We start from the raw sequence: 24,579 nt of genomic DNA, 5'->3' as shown, positions 1-24,579 counted from the left end.
CCAGCACTTTTCATATACATTAAATTCAGATGTGTTGTAAGATGCCAGAATTCTATGACCTTAGGAAATGATTGGTCTTGTTCTGAATAACAGAGATGGTGCTTGGTGTTACATTCCATAAGAATGCATACAATGTTTACCCAGATTTAGTGTACTCCAGATAATATTTGTACACTAAAAATGTTAGCACTAAATTTAATCTCTGCTTTAAAAGATCTTGTATTTTATTCCTTTTTATATACTGTTTGGATTCTTTCCTTCTCTTTGAGATTTACATAAAAACAAAAATCCTATAGTTCAGTGCTACTCTATAATATTCTGTGACCTCCAGGATCTGCACAACAGAAACAAATGCTTCAAAGTTGTGAAATATTCAATTATACATGCAAAAGTTTAATATATTCCTGATATACTACAGATGACTATCTAAAAACAATAATTATTTTTACTTCAAATAAAAAGACGTCCCTTGTTTACCTACAGAATATTATATCTTTCAAAGTGAATTTATTGCTGGAGAGAATAAGGAAGCTAGACCATCACTGAAGTGCTGATGTATGGATCACAGCAGACTGTATTGACTGGATCAGATATTGAGAACAGGGGCTGGGGTTGTGGCTCAGTGGTAGAGCATTTGCCTCTCAGCAACACATAAAAATAAATAATAAATAAATAGAAAATATTGTGTCCATCTGCAATTAAAAAATATTTTTTAAAAAAAGAATAGAGTGGATTTCTTTCTACTGAAAAGGGAAAACCAGTTAAATTTGTATTTTTTCTGCTTCAACTTCAGGAACACACCAATGAGTCATACCAATTGTCATGAACTCAAATGGGTAGCCCCTCCCTGACCCAGAGATTCATAAGTGAAGCTTGAACCCCCAATGTGGTTTGGAAATTAAGCCTTAAAGGAGATGATTAAGGTTAAAGGAGGTCATGAAGCTGAGGCGCTAATCCAGTCTGACTAGGGTCCTCATGAGATAAGGAAGGGAGTTACAGAGGACACGTGAAGGCACCACAGAGAGATAGCCTTCTGCAAGTCAAGGGTAAGATCACTTTGCTGGTGTCTTCATCTTGGACTTCCTTCCTCCAGAAAGTGTGAGAAATAAATTTCTCTGGTTCTTATTACCCATCTTTATTATTTTGTTAAGGAAGCCTCAGCAAACAAACAGTGATTTCTATGTTTAATTTCATAAAAGGAATCCATCTATAGTGCATGCCATAGAATAATTTATTTTATTTTATTTTTGCATATAGTTTTCAGGGTTTTTTTTCCTTATTTTCATTTTCTCATTTTCCATAAGGTCATAAAGTATAAATGATGTGATATGCACATTACAGGATTGCCATAAATACAAATGGATATGAATCAGTTCCCAACACTAGCAGTTGAAATACTTATGCAAAATATTGATTTTCTTAATTATCTAGATGTTCAAAACTTTATGAAATGCAGATATTTGAAATACTAAAATGCTAACTGCCCTAAATCACCAGGAGAAATGATTAAAAATATACTTTTCCTGCTGTTGCTCCCCAAGAAATGCCTTAAAATGTTTGTTTTACCAAGCAGTGGTCTAAAGTGTTCCCATATATACAATTTTTGCTACAGCTAAATGACTCAGTGTTGGATTCAGGTCCAAGGATACCAGACAGAAACTCAGGAAATGAAATGACTGTGGTTTAGTTGAGTGAGTACAATGAGAGCATTCAGGGGACCTTCGATTCACTGGAGGTACATGATCATCATACAGCAAATGTGCAGCATGTGCAAACAAAGAAGAGGCTTCTGGGCACATTTAGCACATTGCTCAATGTTCTGTGGTTTTTATGGTGGCAAAATATGTGTTCAAATGAGCGAAGTTTGGCTGCTGCTTCTGTCACATACACAGACTTTAGTCCAAAATAATTGAAGATAAGCTCAGAATAGTTTCCAATTACTGTATCAACTTTTTTTCTCTGTGTCAAATTCTGATCATGCCATAAAAACAAAATGGCAAGTTATCAATGTTCAACACCAAAATAACACATACAAGCACAGTGTTACCTGGTGGGTAGAGTATTCCCAGAAATTAAAGCCATTTGACCTCTAAGGAGAGTGTGTATAGAAATGTGAATTGAATTGTATGAAATTGAATAATTGAATTAGTTTCAATTCACTGTAAAAAGATGAGAGTTATTTAGAATGCCATAGATGAATATAAGAACACATAATTACTTTATATATCATAAGAACATATTTTAGTTTTTACCATAAAACTATGGTGGTGCATGGAAGCTAACACCATTTACCTCTATGAAATTTTTTATTCAGAAATGGAAAATGTAAATATTCAACTCACACATATTTGAACACAGCTACACAACCTAAGGGCAAAATGAGATCTCATACAGAACAAAGTATATAAAATGAAATGATCCTACTGTTTTTTTAAAATAATATGCAGCATTTACATCATTTCCAGGAGGAAAAAAATACTTATTTTTAGGTGTAATCTTGATGCAAGGTTTCACACTTTAATTTTTACAGTTCAAAGGAACAAAATAAATGAAAATCTGATTTACAAATTTCAGCAGGACCTATTGGAGAATTTTAAATATCATCATCATCTTTTAGTGCCTGAGAGAAAACAAGAAAGTGAAAAGAGAGATTGCCTATGAGAAAACATTAAAGATCTCTGGTCTGATTAAATTTAGTTTCTCTTTCTTCTTGGAAAAGAGAAAAGTGTTTCTTTCTGTTTATCTTCATCAACAAAGAAAACCATCTCATGGTGTAGTTTTAATATTCTGTACTGAAAAGGATCCAATCCATGGCTTCCCACACTTGCCAGGAGTCTGGCCCAGTGTGCACTGCACTGGTGCGACTGACTTTACTACTGCACACCTGGGCAGGTTGGATCACACACAGAGCACATTCTCTTTTTCTCAGTAGTTTTTTTTTTAGTTCTTGCTAATTAACTGACTCCAGCAGAGTTAATAGACCACATTACTGTTCATTGTTTCTGAAGCTTTATTAATCACTGCTTCTCAAATATGACTGAGGTAGAGCTGGTTTGTTAGTGTTGATGATCTTGTTTGTGTGAAGGATGGTCCACATTAAACGTCTTCCATGAGTGGAGGGAAGGAAGACAAACCTCCTCTTGACCTTCTAGGTCTTCTCTGTGACAATTATAGAAATGTAGGTCTTGGGTCCTGAGATGTAAGCAAGATGGTAAAGAAGAGATTCACACAAATTGAGATACAGAAATAGCCTATTTTGCTATTAAGAACACCATGAGTTTACAACAGATAACCACACACTATGCTTTTTATATCTTGACACATCATGGTAATATGTCATAAATTTGCACAAACCAGAACTTTGTAGGATTCATTGGCATTTATACTAGAGAAATTCTTCAATTTAACAATACACTGCAGCATTATACATGTTTCTATTTTTATTTCTTTATTTTTAAAGTTGACAAATAAAATTGTACGCATTCGTTGTAAAAACTGTTACAATGGTTAAATTTACCTAATTAACAGACACATGCTTCCTGTTCATTACCTTGGATTAAAAAAAAAAAGTGCTCCATCGTTTGTTAAAAAATATTTCGCAAGTCCTTATTTTAAAATTTATCTGCATTCAAGTCACAAGAAAGAATAACCTTATATGAACATATCCCTTGTGAAGCTAACTAAGATTATAGAACAGGAAATATCAGGAAGGAAAGGGAAAACCAAGACAGGTGCAGAGATCTCTAAGTCTCTCCACTTGTCTCAGACCACTCTGGGTTGCCGATTGCAAGTGACTGCCTGTATGAGGCCACATACAGGGAGCAGGCAGGATAAAGAACACTTGCCACTTCTGTTGGTTCTGCTGCTCTAAATCTAAATCTACATCAGGATTAAGAAAGATGGTGCATCCATTCATGGGTTCAGGAATAAGGGAGCATCAGATCTCTGCTGGAACCTGCAGTTTTCCAATGCAACATTTCCTATGTTGAGGTACCTAGTAGGAAGGAAGGAAGTTTTGAGCTTTGTTATTTATAACTTGCAAAGGGCTTTGTTCATTTTACTTGTTTAATTCCTAAATCTCATCTAAATCTCTCCTCCTCCTCCTCCTCCTCCTCCTCCTCTTCTTCATCTCTCTCTCTCTCTCTCTCTCTCTCTCTCTCTCTCTCTCTCTCTCTCTCTCTCCCTCTCCCTCTCCCTCTCCCTCTCTCTCTCCCACCACCACAGTTTGTACTAGCTCACTCATCTCTCTCACACACACCATGATATCAGGTAGCCTACTCTCTGTAAGCAGATCCTTCCCTCCTTACTACATCTGGACAATACTGAAAAATCACATGATGATTGGAGTTCTTATAAAATTGGAAGCTAGTCTAACATTCCTTTAATTTTATAGATGACATATTGTATTCATGTTACTTTAATATATTCTAAACTGAGAGCATAATACACAATATAGTTTCCTAATGAAACACCCAAGTAAAAATGGATTAGAAAGTAATTACTTGTATTTGGCAAAGGATATTTACTTGGACTAGAAACTTCATTGAATTTGAAAGAACTCTAATGCTATTTTAACTAAATCACAAACAAGATAGTGGTGCCAGTGAGTAAACAGATAGAAGCACATTTAATAATTAGAACTATTCAGGAGACCATGAATCCATGAATGAAAGATTTTTGGAAAGAATAGATGACTCTAATTTACGCATGTGTTCTTACAGAGTGGTTGAGACAATTTTTTTTTAAAGCCAACAAGACTGAATAAAATAACTTAGTGCAGCAACAAAATACAGAGGGATAATTAAATTATTATCTATTTTATTAATCCATTCAAAAATGCAATTGAGGGACTGGGGTTGTAGTTCAGTGGTAGAGCACTTACCTAGGACATGTGAGGCACTGGGTTTGATCCTCAATACCACATTTAAAAAAATAAATAATAAATAATGAAGGTGAAAATATACATTTGATGTTGAAAGTTGTTTATAAGCATCTTGTTAATAGGGTCACATAGCATGAGAGGTTTATTCAAGAAGAAAAGAGGAAAATCAGAAATGATCATACATAAAAGGATACTTTCTCTCCTCCTTCCTGTATTGACGTGGAATGTCGTGCAGGCCAACTTGGACGATGCTGACCACCAGCAGCTCTGCACATACCCCAACCACTGAACTTGCTCCTGTTGATTAAGTATTTCTAGCTAGTGGATTTCCCAAGGATAAATTACTAGAATTAGAAAATTTGTTCTAATATTTATTTATGTTTCCTTGAATTGACCTATAGTCTCACATTTTACTTTGGAAACTGCAATAGTATTAATTTTCACATGATTTTTAAGTGAATTGATATTTTACAGGTCTATTAAAAATGTGAACTTGTCTCAAATCATTTGCAATATATAAACAGTTAAATTTTACTTTTTAAGTATTTCCCTATTCACTAATTTATGTGGGTGAAAAAGTTTTCAAGTCATTTAATAATAATATTAAATACTTGTTATCTCTTGCTTGTTCTTATTCATTGCCTTGTTTGTCTCAGGAGAGAGTGTTGTTCATAACTTTCACATTAATTTTAAGAATTTAATTTTAAAAACTAAAATTTTCTCTGTAAAATGTGTTTCTGATATTTCTTCCTTAAAAAAAAAAAAAAAAAAAAAAAAACACATGGTATTGCTATTTAATGTGCGAGTTTCTGGACAAAAGGTGAAACGATAACATTTACCTATAATTTCTGTAATTCTTTATCCAATTACTTTTATAAATTAGCATTTAAATTCTTTAACTTTTTGGAGCATATCAATCTTTTTATAATCTTGTGGTGAATATCATTTTCTGAATGTTCTAGGGTCTAATTAATTTTGTCCCCCTCACACAAACCCTCCTTTTACACTGACTCTTGCTAATCACTTTTTATGCTTTACATATTTTCTAACTCTGGTCAAAGGTTTGGGGGATACCTGAAACATGTCTTACTTAGTTTGGGGTTCTACAACAAACTACCATGGACTGAGATGCTTAAACAACAAAACTTTATTTCTCAAAGATCTAGAAGTTACAAGTTCAAGACCTGGGTACCATGGTGTTTTCTTCTGGGTTATAGACCACTGCCTTCTGACAGCTTCCTGCAGGGAATCCTGTGCTGCATACATTGGATACATCAACTGATCATATGCACACAAACCCTATCTATGTGGAACTTAGAAGCTGATCATAAATAATAAGGACAACAAACAGATAAGTTACGTTGTTAGGTACCAAGAGATAAAGCACTATAAAAATAAAGATAAACCTAAGGTTAGACTGTTGAAAGTACCAGGCTTGGGTTGAGGCCTCACAATGTAAATGGAGCAGCAAGGGTAGATACTGAGCTTGATATGGAGGAGAAAGAATTTACAGCATCTCATAATTACATTGATAAGCACAGATTGGTATTTGAAAAATATAAGATTACTGACATACATTGTCCTTGTATCTGCTAAATAGGTGAATTACCCTTATGAATTCTAACTTATAGAAAATGTTGGATATTTAATTTATATTGTCATATATAAAATAAATGATATGTTAATTTTGTACTTTCAAATTCTATTTTTTTAACAGAAGTCTATGAAACCTTCAAGTTTTAAAAGAATTTATGGTAGAGGGTGTTACTTTCTCTTCCTCAGTAGCAAGGGAGAATACTTCATGAGTGTATTCAAGATTTTCTGTAGCTTTTTCACTACATGATAAATCAGATGATATAAACTCCTTTTTTTCACAGCATGATAGGCATTCTTGAATGCTGATATACCTTGAGCTTTACCAAGTACTATGTGCATCTATTGAGAGGATCATATGGCTTTCAGCTGTCAGCATAGTGAATCATTTTGATTTATTTTTCATTTGTTAAGCCAACTTACATTACTGTAACATGTTTGGTAGTATTTGTTCTTTTTTGGAGATAAATATTTAAGTAAGTACGAACTTTCAATTTAACTTTTGAATTATGTGCTTAGGTGGTATTGGCATCAATGTTATTCTGACCTCATTACATTGACGGGTGATGTTTCTTTTCTCTCTCTCTCTCTCTCTTTCTTTTTATTATTTTCTGAAAGAGACTGTTTAAATGTCTGAAAAACAATCATTGGTAAATTCTTGGAAGGTGGATTTTCACTATAGTAAGTTTATTAAGTAGGGATTCAGTTTCTTTCAACAATATAACAATAGTTTCCCTGAGTCAAACTGTGTGATCTCTCTTCAGTATTAGTCAGCTTTTCATATGTGTGACCATAAACCCAACAAGAACAAGTTGGAGGAGATAAATTTTATTTTGGCTCACAGTTTCAGAGGTTCAATCCACCTCTGTCCAACCCCATATCTCTGGGCCAGAGGGGAGGCAGAACATCATGGTGGAATGGCGTGGCAGAGCAATGACCTGGCAGCCAGGAAGGGGATGTGGGGAGAGAAAGAGGGAGAAAGCTCTGCTCTGTGGGGTCGAAATATAAACCACAAAGGCTCACCACAAGAGATCTATTTCCTCTAGCCATAACCTACCTACCTATAGTCACCACCCATTATAGTAGTCCTTAGAAATCATTAATTCATCAAGTGGATTAACCCATTGATTAGATTATAACTATCATAAACTAATAATTTCCCTTCTGAACATTCCCACATTGTCTTACACACAATCTTTTGGGGAATATCTCATAGCCAAACCATAACATATTTCAGTGAATTTTTCAGTTTCATCAGACTTCAAATTTATGGCACACGTTTGTCATGTAGTCTAATTTTATCTTTTTATAGTCCCTTGGACTACAGTTAAAGGTCATTTTTTTATACTCAAATGCTTGTAATTTATAACTTCTATCCATTTATTTATTTCTGTTTTATTGTAGTGTATTTAACATTGTGAATCTTGCCAAACTACCAGAGTCTGACTTTTCTGACCATCCATTGAATAATACTTTCCATTTCTTTTACTTACACGCTGGATCTAACTTGCTCTTTTTTATCTGTTCAGGTAAATGATTCAGAGCCTTTCTTCCCCTCCCCTTTTTGTACTAAAAAGTTATTTGTTTCCTTCTTGCATGGCCAAAATTACATTTTCCCATTTTAATATGGTATGAGATAACACAAGATGTATAACTTTGGTTCATGAACATTTGTTGAAAATGATTTTATGCTCCCACATTTATTTAACTTTGGTGAATATTATAACACATCTGAGAGCTTGGAATGCAAGCAGCATTCCATATATATTCAATTCAGTCAATTTTGTAAATTGGATTCAAATTGCATTATCCATAATAATAATTGTTGATTGTTTTTCCTATTAATGTGTAAAATAGATTTGTAAAATATCGCAATGGTGGTTATAGTGTTAGGTATTTTTTTGTTTTACTTCTATCAAATTTCATTATGGGCTTAATTCTTTGGGGAATCTGGTTTCTTGAATGTTAGAGTCTGTAAACAAGTCAAAATAACACCTGGCATTTTACCTGGGGAATGTTAGAGTTCATAAACAAGTCTGGATGGTGCCTGGCAAAATGCCAGAGGGAGTGGTTTGAGAAGTAACAAAAGCGAGCCATTAAGTGTGGAGATTCCTGATTGGTTGACTGCTGTATCTAGTTTATGTTAATTAGATAAGCTGTGTGGAATGTATAAATACCCCTCCTGTCCTGCAATAAACGGCTCCCACTCCTGCTGTATGAATCTACACAAGTTCTTCCTCACCCCCTGGTTATTTTGCTGCAGCCGGACTGCGGCAGTTTCTTTCTTTCTTTTTTTAATTGGCTCAGACTTCTTTTTTTTATTTATTTTTTCATTGCTGGGGAATTTTGTTTTATTTTTGTTCTATTTCTTTTTATGTAAATGTTTTATTTATATGTAACAGCAAAATACATTACAATTCTTATTACATATATAGAGCACAATTTTTCATATCTCTGGTTGTATACATGGTATATTCATACCAATTTGTGTCTTCATTCATGTACTTTTGATAGTAATGATCATCACATTTCACCATCATTAATTAGATACCTGTGAAACACATGAGAATAAAGTTAAAATTCTTGATTCTTTTTTCTTTTCCTTTTTTTTTTCTTCCTAGAGGTGCTGGGGATTAAACCCAGGGCTCTGCACATGCTATGCAAGCATTGTACCATTAAGCCACATCCCTCACTCAAAGTTGGGGTTCAAAATAAGCTTTCTTAATGTGAAGTCTTTCAAGAATCTCAACTTTGGGTCAGGGGTGTAGCTTAATGGTACAATGCTTGCACAGCATGTGCAGAGCCCTGGGTTCAATCCCAGCACCTGTAAGAAAAAAGAATCAAGAATCTTAACTTTATTCGCATGTGTTTCACAGGTATCTCTGTTCTTAAGTGGGCTCTGAATATTAACACTTGTTACCACAGACGCTGGAAACAGCCAGACACCCAACTCAGCTCTTCTTCCACAGGTTTGCATAAAGAAGATGCTTCAGGGAGAGGAGCGGCTTCCACTCCACACTCACATCTCTGGTCCTTCCTTCATTTCTGGATCATGAACCCCTTGTGTCATTGTTGTTTCCTAGCTCAGTATTTCTTCAACATTTTGTTGTTGTTGTTCATACTTGTTCAACTCGTCCAGTTTTTTTTTGTTGGTTGGTTGGTTTTTTAGCATTAGTTCTCTGAGTGGCATGTGGTATTCTCATAAGTGGAGTCTTGCCAGAGTTTGGTTTTACAATTGCTTTGCAGACTGAAACAAGTCTACTTTTTCTAAGATGTGTAAAATTAATTCAAGATAAAATAAAACTTTTTGTTTTAAAAGTCCATATTTCGTTCTGGATTATTTTAAGATAATTTTGGCTTTGCTATGTAAAAATTTCTTCTAATTGTCTGCCTGTTTTATTAAATCATTTAACCAGGGAACAGTGAAAGTTCATTGCACTGTAGCTTCAATTTTTTTTTTTTTTGCCATAAAATCTGAGTTTCTGAAAGCATTTCAAGAATTGTTATAAAAGTTTTATTGTCCACAGGTATTCAGTGAAGAAGAGTTGACATCATTTGAAAGACCAGCTCTTTTTATTGAATACACAGTTTCAAAATATCTCATCTGGACATGGCGTTTCCTGTTGATGCTTTCGATTACAACTGGGTTGAAAGTGTATCCCCCCACCCCGAAATCTGTTGCCTCTATTCTTTTCAGCGACTGAAAGAGCATATGTTACAGCCATGAGGCATGGACACCCTCTGGGCTTTCATATGCCAGGATAAAGAAAATGAATGTTAATGCCAAAAATAAAGAAGAATATTAAACATGCAGATGTTTTGGAAAGATACTCCTCACTACTTCATGTTTTAATATTCTCATTTTGTGTGCTATATGGAATGCAGACTTGAACAAGTATGATTTTCTCTGGATTTTTGCAGGAAAAATATATTGCCAAATTTTGTTATGAAAATTTGCTTTTTTATGTGCATATTCAAATGCTCTACACATAATTTGAATGCAAAGCATGTATAGCATATTAATGTCAGATATGGAATAATGCATAATTAGTTTAAGAACACTTGTGCATATTTATAGATTCAACATTTAAGTAACTTAACACTTTATTTAAAATTACTTTTATAAGTATGCTAGTTGTCTGTATTTGCATTGTTTATCACATATTAAATGTCACATAAACATTATGTGTTATGTTAAATGATTATCAGGATGCAAATTTCTAGAGCCAAAAATTGTAGAAGAAATATATATGTGAATATATATAAAGGTTGCTATACAATCCAGATTTCTGAACTATGAATAATTTTTATACTGATTAAACATTGTATAAATGTGGTATAATTTGATATACTCTTTAAATAATGTTTCTGATAATTGATATTAAAAATAATACAACATATTTGTCAAGAAAGAAGTAGCCCACTTACTCTAGCAGGAAAGAAACATAAATATAGGCTAATTTGCATTCATAGATTTGAGATAGAGAAAAATTAAGGAGGCACAATAATTTTCAGAGATTTTTAAAAAGATATATTGAAAACTTCTTGCAAAATGTTTGGTCTCATCATCTTTATGCTTTCACAAAAATTCTTAAAATGATTTGGGCCTTTGAACTAGTTATGCATAGCTGTGAATAAGTTCAATTAATTCAGTAATCTTAACTGTGTATATGGATATCAGCAATATGGAGGTGTATTAATGTTTGTTTTTTATGTAATGAAAAAAATCTATTTTTTTGCATTTAGGAGAAAATAGGATTTAGACAATTAGAAATAAAATAAATATTTTTAAGCTGTTTGTTATCAAACAATGCCTGATTTCCAAGAGACAGATATATTTAGAAATGGCTCTCAGTGTATATATGAATTTGGATATTAATTTTTAATGCTGTTATTCTTTTTTTCTTTTTATTTACAATTTATCTTAGTTTTGTGCTCCTTACTTGAACATTCATATATATAAATTCTTGTTTATTTATAGTTCTTTCATAGTGTATAAATCCTCATTTATAAGTCATAGTGTAAATCCACAATATGAACATTTTTTCTATATAGTTTATACTTTGGAAATGTGTGCTGTTCCTTTCTTGACTAATCATACTGCATAATGATTAATGTGAAATTTGCTTCAGATAATTTTATTTGTAATATATATTTATATAGTTTTGCAATATATATTCACACAGTTACAGAGAGAGTATGTATATTATTCCATATATTTAAATGTTCATGGATGCTTGAGTTGTTATTTATTATACATGCAAAATAGAAATTTGGCTACTTTTATTCAAGAGACCGAACAATGTAAACATATTTTTCTTTGCTTTTGATTTTGTAATAGTACATTGTTGTCTCATAAAACAACATGTGATCATATCTTTATGCAGAAAGAAGTCTGTATTATCAAAGATTAATGTTTCATAATGAATTTCCTAGTTTCTCTATCCACTTAAACACCATTAACACATTTAATAAGTTTGCATTCAATCTCAGATAATCCATGAATCTGGCAGCAATTTACAATATAATACCAGTGCAATGCATTTATAATCTTTGATGTCAGTTTTGGAAAATTAATATGATTATTGTGCCATTGGTGAATTAGACACTTCTTTTTTTCTCACTCATTTGTGTTTAAGTTTTATGACAAATGTCAGTTTCAATTTTTGTTCATTTTTCCCCTCACCCATGATTCCTTAAAAAAAAGATTCTAAAATCCAATAAAAAACCAATCACTGAAAAAAAATTAAAAAGTAGAGATTACTTTTCTGAATTTTAATTATTAACCTCATTATTTGGGGAAGAACAGATAATTAAGACTCTTAGTTATATTTTTTTGTGTATAGATATTACTTTCCTAGTATATATGATTGAGAACCTCTACATTATTTCATTAAAACTAATCATTCATTTATTCTTAAAACTCACATTTCTTTAAAAGGTACAACTTAAAATCTAGCCTACTACATCTTCTGTAGCTTCATGCTGATATGTCTAGCCTTGTGGCCCTGTCATCCCTCTTTTCCTTGACAAATCCTTTACATTGAAAAACACTTTAAATTTTTGTCAGCACACTGCCTTTGCATATACTCATATTTGCTTTTCAAAAGCTAAGAATCTTCTCTACCATCTACAAGTTACAGTTCAAATACTGTTTCCTTTCTGAATCAGTCTAACGCCAACTCATGGGGTCACCTCTCTCTGTCCAGGGAAATTAGTTGAGCTTCCATCCTTAGAAATAGCTTGTAACCATACAGATAATAAAACACCTGTCATGTTGCATCATATTTGTTATTTACGTGTCTGTCTAACTACCACAGAAACACCTGAAGGGAAGGGCCCGTACCATGCACGACCTAATACGTGGTAGAGATGGATATAATGTCTTATCTATATGCATATACACATGTATATGTGTATGTGCATACCCAGGGTGTTTAAATGTCATATTTCCTCAGTAATACTAAATTAAAGATTCTCAGGAGGCCAGTAAATATGAAGCCTTTTCAGATCAATCGTATACCTACTTCATTACAATATTTTTCAGCTATAATATGCAGTCTTTATGCTGTGCATGCCTTCAGTTGAGAAAGGTTAATTACCTCTGTAAATGATGGCAATGTTTTTTCACTTGCAGAAAGGGACAAGAGAAGTCATGTTTTTCTAGTATCGTGCTTTGCTTACTGACAGAAACCTCTGAGAAGTGTGTCTTTAGGTGATTTTTGTTGCCATGTGAACACCATAGTGTCCTTACACAAACCTGGTTGGGATAACCCTCTGCACACCAAGCCTGCACGATGTAGCCTGTTGCTCTGACAGATTGCTCTTGCCAAGTTTGCTCCAGTTTCCTCCTCTTCAGCTTCTGCAGTGTTTCTAACACTTCTTCAGTGGCTTTCACACCAGCGCTCACAGACCCACCACTCACATCCCTATTATGTAAAGAACTGTGACCACCTGCTCTGAAGGGTTGCAGTAAATTCAACATTGTTATGGAGTACAATTTTTTCTTTCAATATTGCAAACATATTTTTGCTCTGGCAGTGATTGTCATGGTTCTGAGGTCTGGTCTTCAATCCTAGTCATAAGAAGTTTCTCTAGATCTGACATCATCCCTTCTCAAAGTTTTGTTAGTGTTATTGCCTTTGATGAAGCAGATCTTTCAACAGACTCCCACTCTTTTTGTTTTTCAAGATTGCAAGATTGTAGCAATAGTGGAATGGGATATGTCAGACTAGTGGGCAGTAACCATTCCTGATTTTCTATCTTTGCAGTATTCAGTCACTTTTAATTTTGTTTCCATGCCAATCACTAGACATGACTTCTTACTAGCAACTTGAGCCTGGATTTTAAATGGTTAGGGCCTGTGATTAAATCAAGAGAAGTTGAAGCAATCAAGAAATGTAGTGAACACTTCATGTTGAGGCTGCTTCAGCAGATTCTTTTTTGCCATTTTAAAAAATAAGCAGAAAGAAGGAATTCTAAAATAACAGCAAAATGTGCTATAGTAAGTACATAAACTAATAATATGGACTTATTTATCTTCAAATATTATGTACTATACATAATTGTGATACACTTTTAGAAAACTGGCCGTTCAGTGAATTTTTCTATACCAGCAACACCACAAGCAGAGTAATGCTTTGGTATATAATACCATGATGGCTATAATGATATTAAGTAATCAGAATATTTTTTGGGGGGACATCATTACAAATCACATGACTGTCCATTCTCTATAAATTTCCAAATGCACTGCTTATGCTTTATTTAGAAAATGACTTATGTTTTATTTGGGGAATATACAAGGTCAGTGTATTGAAATGAGATAGTACTCATTTTATTTAGTCAAATATATTTTTGATTTAAAAATAATAGCTCTAATGGGCTTTCCTGGAATTGCTGAAAACATCCAATTCACATATAAAAGTCATGCTAATATGCTTTATGTAACAATTCACTATTTTTTCATAATTTTATTGGTGCAGTATAATTATGCATAATAGTAAGATTTGTTAGCACATATTCATATATATGTATATACATATATATATAATATAATATAAAATATGATTTTGTTAATATAGTTTCCCTGTATCTCATGAAAATAGATGGAAGGCCAGAAGAGTCGAGAAAGGGGACCAGGGGAGGGAGGAGGGAAAGTACGTGGAACTATTTATGATTTCTAGATTCATATTTCTCCAAACAAAAGCTTATGTCTATCTCACAATGCAAAATGCATTTAATTCAACCCCAAGAGTCCCATATTCTTAACAGTTTCCACATTATCTTTAAGTCCAAATCCAAAGTCTCCCATGAGACTCAAAGGCAAACTCTTGCAATGAACTCCTGTAAAAGTTACATATATTCAATATACAATGGCACATAGTAACCTTTCCCATTCCAGGAGGAACAGGAGCATTGAAAGAAGGAATGGGGCCAAAGCCAGACCAAAGGCGGGCAGGGCCAACAGTCTTCAGAACTCTGTCTGCAACTCAGCGTACAGCATCTGGGACATATGTCTGTGAGGTGAGCTCTCCAAGGGTTTGGGCAGCTTTGTCCCTGTGATCTTGCCGTTTGCAGTGCACAAGCATTGCTATCTCTGTAGCCAGCAGCTTCTTTTAGCAGACAGTTCACATCACAAGAATCTCTTAATTCCTGGGATTTCCACTGAAACTTCAACTTCACCTTCACATTTTCAGCATCATTCTCTAAGCAGTACCCTACAGGAACTCCAGACCTGCAGTGCTTTGCTTGGCCTCCAAAGCCTTCAATTAAAGTCTCTGTGAAACATTCATGACCACTTTATTTTAGCATCTTGAAGTTCTATAGAATCAGCATCATGTGGATGATGCCAAGGTCTTCTGCCAGTTCACAAAACACTTGGGCCTCTTAGATTCATGGCTGCAGTGGCCTATGAGTACCTGCGTGGCTTGTTGTGGTGAAGCAACTTTCTAGACTCCCCTATGTGAGAAGGGCACCCCATTATCTCTTCCAGAAAAAAAATTTTTCCTTCCTTATCTTGAATCTTGCAAATTCCTGAGATGCCTTTGAGGCACCTTTCCTATTCTCTCTGTGTAAAATTCTTAACATCTCTCTAGTAGCTGTAATTTCTTCAATAAGCACAGCTTCCTTGGCCCAACTTTACATAGACATTGCCAAAATTCAATTTTTCAAAATCGTTTAGCTCTGTTTTCTGCTTCCAATTTTCACAGTCAACCTGGATAAAAGGTGCTGGCAATGTCCATTCCACTGACTAAATGTTGTGCTACTTTGAAATCCTCCCCCCCGCCCGATTAATTAGTCCATCACTTTTAAATTGAGCCCCACATAAAGTCTCAGAAAATAGGTAAAACATAGCCAAGTTCTCATGAGTGGCCTTTAATCCAATTTCCAATAGATACCTCATTTCCCTATGAAAAATTTTCCTATGAAACCTCATGAGCACCGACCATTCACATTCCTGTCAGCATTCTGAGCTTGCATCAAAATGGGCCATTAATCTTCACTTACAATGTTCTAAAACTTTCCCGGCTTGCACCTCTAAACTTTTCAAAATTCTTCCTGCAAACCAGGTCCACAGGCTTCCGAATCACATGGCCAAGTTCGTCACAGCAATGACGCCATTTCATGGTGCCAATTTCTGTTTTAGTTAGCTATTGTAAAACTGTGATGAATGGACCAACAACAACTTAAAGGAGGAAAAGTTTATTTCAGGCTCATAGTTTCAGATTTCTCAGTCTGTAAATGAATGACTTCACTGCTTGGGGCTCAGAGTGAGGCAGCACATCATGGAGATAAGTTCCACAGAAGAAATCATGGCCAAGTCAGGAAGCGGAGGGGCCAGGGGAGGAATCCGCAGGGAAGATGCACCCTTCCAGGGCATCTTCCCTGTTACTCACCTCCACCAGCCATGTCCCACCTGCCTACAGATAGATACCACCCATTCAAACTAGGATGGATTAATTAGGTCAGAGCTCCCATAATGAAATAATTTTACCTCTAAATATTTCCACATCAACGGGAGCTTTTGGAGGAGTACCTCATATACAAACTGTAATACACACACACACACACACACATCCATGAAGGACTCCCAATCTCCTTTACAAATTGCTCATTGTTTATCAAGATTATTCAGTAACATAATTTAGTCTCTAAATGACATTTTAATTCATTTAAGACATCTATGTACTTTTTAGGTACTCTCTCCATTGACCCTGAAACAAAAAGATGAGTTAGGAAATTTTATTCTTTCATTTTACACCTAAGAATCGTTTAAAAGCATGGAAGTCACTGAAAGTGATGACACAGACTTTTCTCTGCCAATCTGATGCCATTGCTTTTCTACTGTGCTCCTGAACTTCCTCCCTAGATGACCAGAACCAGCCAAGAGGAAACACATGCACAGAGATGAATTTAATTGTATACACAATACATGTGTTTTGGCTTCACAAAAGATCTGCAAAGCTAGCAGCAAGTGTATTTGCATGTGTGCTTCTGATGCTTTTCTTAATCATGTCACAAGGTTGATTGGGCACCTCAGCTACCAAGCACACCCTGGTTCCCAAAGTTACCAGTGACTGTGAACACTAAGGACACCAGGAAGCTGGCACCCTGGAAGACTGCAGTAAGCTTCCTGAGGGTGTGATGGGGAGGAAATCCCCATCACACAAAATCACAACATGGTACCTACATAACCCACAGAGGACCATTTTTGGAATACTCTGTTTCTAGAAATTGAGACAGAATTTGAGATTCTGCTTTCTCATGGCCCTTAAAAATATATAAGGAACTTTAGAACTCATTTCTAAACAAAGACCAAATTTTGCTTTTATTCTATGCTATCATCATCTATATTTTTAAATATATTTTAACAATTGAAAAAATGTATTCAAAAGTTAAGGAACATACTCAAAAGTACATTTAATTATGTTAGTACAGCATAGTCTAAAAATAACAAAAAGTGGATTAGCACATTCACTGAACCAGGCAATTACTAGTGCAGGTGCAAATCAGACAGGTGGCTAAACTCCTGGAAACTTTTCAGAGCACTGAGATATGCTCAGTGTGATCCAGATGGACTAGAAAACATTTTATGGTATCCTTTAGGCCTAAAATGCATTCGTCCTAGTATAGAAGATCTATAATACATACTTTGTGCTTCATTGTATATTTATTTTCTCTGCCTTGCTAGCTTTGCAGCTATCTAAACCTGATATGCTGACAAGTATTTTATTCTTACTGAGTAGAGTTCTGTTCAAGTGAATGTCTACAGTGCATTTATATAACAAAAATATTCTAAATATATGTTATTTACATAATAAGAAGGAAATTGTACAAACATTATTGCAAAATTATTCAAAATAATACTAATACATACATATGTTCTATTTATGAAATTATATTTAGAGCCCTGAGGTGCTTTAATAATAAGATATATATATATATATATATATATATTTAATAATAAGGTATATATTAAGAAACACACACACAAATATATATATTCTTAATAATAAAGGTAGCCCCAAATGTAGAAAGCTGAAGTCAGCTTGGATTTGTTATTAAATGTGATAATGACTCACTTATTTGTAATTTTATTAAGCCTTCTAAATATTTAAGAGGTGCTGGAGAATATCTCAATAGTAGAACTTAATTCTGTCCCTGATTCTCTTACACAAAAATCACTCTGAAAGAAAAACTATGTTTTCTTATTTTCTATTGCCAGTCATGCTTGTAGCTGGATGTTAAGGAGCAAAATTCTCATCAAAATATATCTTCAAGAAGACATTTTTTCAAGAGCACTTTATGTCTTCCAACCATCTATTTTGCCATTTATTGCCATTGTTTAAACACCTTGCACAGCTGTAGAAATCTTTGGTCATTCATAGGGAATAATTATTTAGTACTAACTGATGTGCTAGAAACAAGACCGTACAATATTTAGCTTGTGTGGATAACAGAATGGTGGGACATGTTTGATTGGTACATATCTAATAATTTTGAAAACCATGAATATTCAAAACTGTACATTAATCATGTTATATTTTTCTCTTTATGTATGATTTGCAAGATGAAGCAAGAGCCTTTTCGTACTAACCCATGCCAGTAACAATTTCCTCTTGTCCCCTCCAACAGGAGATGAATGTCCATGGTCCCTGCTTTTTTCTATTCCCCTATCCTTACCTCTCTTTTAGTTTCATGCCATTAGAGTTATAAGACTAAAAGTGATTGAAAACATGATACTATGAGACATCCATGGAAAAAAAATGAAAAGAGCAGATATAGATGAGTGAATGTAAATTTAACAGAGGATAATTTTGCGTATGATTTTAATCATGCAACCATAAACATATAGAACTCTTCATCACCACAGAAAGTTCATTTCTTTGCTTTCCCAATTAACAGTCTTCCTTGAAATACAAATACATTTTTGATGCCTGCCATTATAGAAGAAAATTATTTATTCTTACACATCACATTAGTGAAAGAATCATGTGTGAAGTGTTTTGGTTCTGGATTCTCTTTCTCAGTACCCTGCTTGGGAGGTTTATCTATGTTACTGCATAAACCACTGTACATTATGCTTCATTTCAGGAAAACATTTAAATGTATCATTGCACCAAAAGTATATCCTTTTCATTTCTTTCTCTTGAACTCTTATTTTGGTGATATCATCAGTGTTTTGCCAAAAAGAAATGATGCTTATGATCATCATAATTTTCCACCCTGAAATTTAATATTTTAGCATTTATTGCTCTTGTGACATGCATTGCTATAGGTATCCTCTATTAGTTTAATAAAGTTCTATTTCATTCATGAGAGGTGATTTTTTGTGTGTGATCAATTGTTGAATATCATTATTTTTCTATCTTTTTTGAGATGATCATGTATTTTACCCTATATTCTACTAATTGTAATTTTTATTAGAGCTTTATGGTTGTACATAGCTTACATAATCATACATGAATAGAGATTGACTTCAGTTTATGATGTCTTTTTTTTGACTTCCCCCTTTTTCAGGTCTTTGGTCATAGCAGTATAAAAGCTGACTAAAACAGGAACTAAATATTTCAATGACCAAAATAAAGGCATTTGATAGATTCAGGTGGAAATTTAATTCATTTGCTAATTGAAATCATAGAAAGTCTTGGATTAATTCTTAAAATTTCTTAACTCTTGGATAATGTATTTGCATACATTTCAGAGGTAACACTAAAAAATTAAAAGTGAATATGACATTTGTTCTAAAACCAATTAAGATATTTCTCCATTTTGATCAGTCATATTAAATATTTTCCCCTTTACAATTCTTTTCCTATTTTTCCTGAGCCAGATGCTCTAATTTTCTGCATTTCTATCTCCTGATTTCAGTTTTAAATTTATATTGAGAAAATGTAACTGCTTAACAAAATGCCTATGTAATAATGAATAATGTAATGTAATAATAACCCCCTATAGTGTCTTACTAAGATCTGCAATAAATGGAGCTTCTTAGAAAGATAACTTTAAGTAAGATTAATTTATGCAAAAATCATTTGCAAAATACAACCTGTAATGAACTAATCCATAAAGTCATATTTGCTTGCATAATAAGCTGTTGAGGACATTGCACATATATACAAATACAGTCCTTGGGGAAACATAAATGTAGTTGCTCTGCAAATTTGAAGGCATATGCTCTTTAATAAAATTATAATAAATATAATTGTAATTAATTACTGAAAAATTATTTTACCTTTAAAATGTGATCCAGAAATACACACTAATATTTAGTAGTATAATTACATACTTCAAGCTGAATAGAAGCCATTGGTTTTTGTATGTTAAAGAGGAAAGAATGATAAAGAGACCACTTTTATTCTATGGTCACTGCTGTACAAATGAGGCTTCAAAAATATTTTGGTGGCTCTTAGATTTATATGAAAAAATAATGATAAAAAAGAATTGAAGGTTGTGATATAATCTTGAGCTTATATTCTTTTAAAATTCTGTTATCATTGCAATCTCAGCTACTCAGAAAGCTGAGGCAGGAGGATCACAAATTTTTGGCCATTCTCTGCAATTTAGTAGACCTTCTTTTAAAAAAATTTAAAAAATAATAATTTTTAAAATAAAACACTTTGTTTATCTAAAATTATCACTGCTTATACTAAAGATTCTGTGCGTACGTCATTCTGTTATTAATTTACCAGGGTTTACTTCATGACGTGTCTGATATTTCCTTATACTTCTTTGTAGGTAAGCTGCTATTTTTATTGTCTGGTAAGATCCAAAAGAGATGTCAGTATGAAAATGTTCTGGATAAAACATTCAATGGTTCTGTGGACATACAAGCTTATAAATTTAGTCAGGAATTCTATACTGTTATTATTAGAAGTATAAATAGTATTGTTTGTAAAGGGAAGAGATTACTCATTCTTAAGTAAAGTATTGAACAGAATGAATCCAATGAACATTGTAGAGTAGAATTTTAGAAAACTTAGGTAAAAGTTGTTTGAAGCATAATATTGTAAAATGCTAAAAATTATGCAAATGATACAATTATGAAACACACATAATAAAGCGTAATAAACATGCATAATAAACCTTTTGAAGCCAACAATATTTGAAATGTGTAGCATGAGTTTTAAGAAGATTTAGTAGAAATAAAATACAAAATAAAATGCACAAACACACCTTGATTTGAGGTAAATAAACTGAAAAAGTCACTTATACATAATATCAACATAGGTTAAATAGGCAAATAAGAGTATTTTAAACTGTGCCAACAAATATGAGATAAGAATGCTGATTGGAGGTAGTAAATATTAACATAGAACCTGTCATGTTACACATGCTGCTGAGTCATACATGCACTTATGCACTTTTTAATTTTCAAGGTTTTTTTACTTTTACTTTTTCATTGTTACATTTACTTTTTATGATGTCCTTTTGAACGACAAGTTCAATATGAAAGGTTTTCTTCCTAAGAGTAATCAGTAGAAAAGAATCCCCAGTCCTTGCAGCACAGACAGAAGGCAGGGACAGCTGGGCTTCATACAGAGAGAGCTTACAGTTGGAAAGACACAGGACCAGAACAGAGCAGTTTTCCTGATTTCCAGAGACAGACAGCAAGCATTTAGTTTAAACCTTTGGAAATAACTACTCTGCTGAAAAGAAGTGAGAGTGCCCTGGGATGGAAGATCATGACTGCCACGGTCATAAGAAATAAAACAAGGTAGCAAATGCTCCCTGGCATTGTACACAACACGGACATTAACTCCAAAACAAGAGAGACCAGGGAGGAGATGCTTATTGCAGGTAAGGTGAGTTTTATTTCTTATTAATTCCTAGGAAATAAGAATTAAAAATTACTCAAACACTTTAGATTGCCAATAATGGACTGTCACATGCAAAGTTGTCTAAATGAATAGCGGTATATATATTCATTTCATAGTTGGAGTTTCCCTTTCATTGATTTCATGAGAAATGTTGAAATAAGATCCTCTAAAAGACTGTTTTAGGTAAATGATACAAGTCTGTGCACCATAGAGCCCAGGGGTCCAGCTCCTAGACGGATAGACAGAAGAATATATCATTTGGAGATTCTGTAGTTTGTTTATGTACTGATGTAATAGAAACCTGGACCATTTCCAGTTTTTATCAACGATAAATACAGATACTAGGAACATTTGCACACAAGTTATGTGGGGGCAGATACTTTCAATTCCCTTGGGTAAATACTTAGGGATACAATTACTGGGGCATATGGTTAGTGAATTTTAACTTTATAGAAAGTGCCAAAATGTATTCTACTATATATGTATTATGTCACATTCTCATGAGAAATCTATTTTATTCTTACTTGCTTCACATTTTTGTCTACACTTAATAATGTATGGATTTTAATTTTAGCCATTTTGGTGAATAGGTAGAGGAATGTCAGTGTCAATTTTATTTGCTACTTCATAATGACATCATATTGAGGATTATTTCCTGGGCTTATTTGCAATTTGTGTATTTTCTATGATGAAGAATCTGTACAAACAGATCCAAATAGTTCATTTTTTAAAAATTTTTATAAGTTGCAAGAATTATATATATTCTAAATACTAGATATTTATCACATAAATATTTTGCAAATATTTTCTACTAGGCTGTGATTTATTTTAATTTTCCAAATAGTATCTGTTAAAAATGTTTTTAATTTTTAATTTTAATGGAATTCAACTTAATTATTTTGGGGGATTTTATAGTTTTATCTTTTAATATTTAATAACTATTTGCCTCATTCAATATTTGTACTCATATTTAAGCAATTTTGTGTTATTTTAACTCCAAATTTATAGAACTTTATGCAAAACACTACTTTAGTCACACACATTATTCTATTTTTGGAAAATTGGCTCTATTTTTGAAGTATCAGAATTATTTTTACAAACTAGAACACTATCTAGAACTTAAAACATATAATCATATTCATGATGAAGCTTTATAATAAATTACTTAGTGTGATAACTAAGTCATAGCTTAATACATTTAAATAATATTTTATCTATAATGGTATTATTTCCTTGATAGTTAAAAATGCTCTTAAAATTTTTTTGAACTAGACATGGAAAAGTAAGAAATTATATTATATTTTAAAGCTTATAGTTATGTTTTAAAACTTATAGTGTGAATCAACATTTGAACATTTTGTCTATTCAAATACACTTAGTGTTTTCTAATTGAGCCCCAGTCTTCAGTGCACAGATGGCATGTGAACAAAGGTCTGCCCCCCACTGCTCATGCACCTTCACAGCAACATCACAGGACTCAATGCTATGATGGGGCACAGGTTCTGCTCATGTGTCCCAGAAACCTGTGGAAAATATTTTAAGAACCTGAAATAAGAAAGAGAGTTGAGAAATTATGTGGATCAGAGAAAAGAACCCTATGAGCATTTTTGGATCTCCTTCTGTAAGTGTCTAACACATCAACTATTCAAGTAGGACTGATGACTTGAATCTTTATCATTTACCAATGAGACCTGCCCCCTTGCAGGGAGCAGGGCTTGAATTCGCTGTCCTACTGATCTCAGCCACAGCGAGGAGCACCGTGTAATTGTTGCTATATCTGAGCAGGGCTGGTGCACGGTTTGCCACACTTAATTTTACCTTTCCTTCCAGCTAGGGTCCAATATTTCAGGGTGAATTCTGGAGTGAATAAAACTTAGGATAATAACTGTAGCTGAGGCATGAGGGAAGATGCAATAAAACCTAGAAAGTGAGTTTGATTTTTCTATGCTAAAAGTAATTTGTCATTTGTGACTACAAGAAAAATTCCTAGCCTCTCCCAAATGCACCATGTCCCATTTTAGCAAATTTAGGTTAAACTAGAGCTCAACTAATTCAATGTGCACTTGACAACATCTTTGAATTGTTTACTCTAGCCTCAATATAGATGTTTGAGCAAAGACTACAACCACAGGGCTTAGGATGGCACTAGGAGATTCCATTGTCATAGAAGATGGAGAATGTGGATGTTCTCATTTCTCTGGGGTTGAGTTAGCAAATCAACCTATAACCTCTCATGATCAGCTCATTCTTCCACAGAAGTGGACTATTACCACAGACTTGAAGAGTTCCTGTGAACACCTCTGATTCTGATTATATTCCCCAGATCAAAATTACATATGATTGAAGATCTCAATTTTTAACTGTCATTTTGTCTGAGAGACCATGAAGATAAATCTACACATCAGGATCAACTATGTAAGAGCTCAGGTATCCATTTTATAGGGAATATGCTTTACACATCATGTAAACTTTCTTACCCTTTTAACAAATCGGTAGAAATTTAGATATTTATCAAAAATACGCAAAGAGCACATTTATTGCATTGTTCTCAGTTAAGATAATAAAATCCATGAAAAGTAGAAATGGAATTTCCATTCTCACTCTAATTCAGGAAACAGCTAAAGTAGCACTGAAGCTCGTGTAAAATGCTAATGCAAATCAGAACAGATATATGAATCCAAGTGAAAACCGTGTCCACCACTGCCAAGTTAAAAGGAATCTAAGTCATCTAATTCATGAACGCCTCTCATCGGTGAGTTTCAGAAAAGTGAGGCGCAGTGT

The sequence above is a fragment of the Marmota monax genome, unplaced genomic scaffold (assembly GCF_021218885.2).
Source record: "Marmota monax isolate L192 unplaced genomic scaffold, Marmota_monax_Labrador192_F-V1.1 WCK01_AAM20220418_F8-fsc00060, whole genome shotgun sequence".
Classification (NCBI taxonomy): domain Eukaryota; kingdom Metazoa; phylum Chordata; class Mammalia; order Rodentia; family Sciuridae; genus Marmota; species Marmota monax.
The sequence above is the reverse complement of the archived record's forward strand: the minus strand, read 5'-3'. Positions refer to the sequence as shown.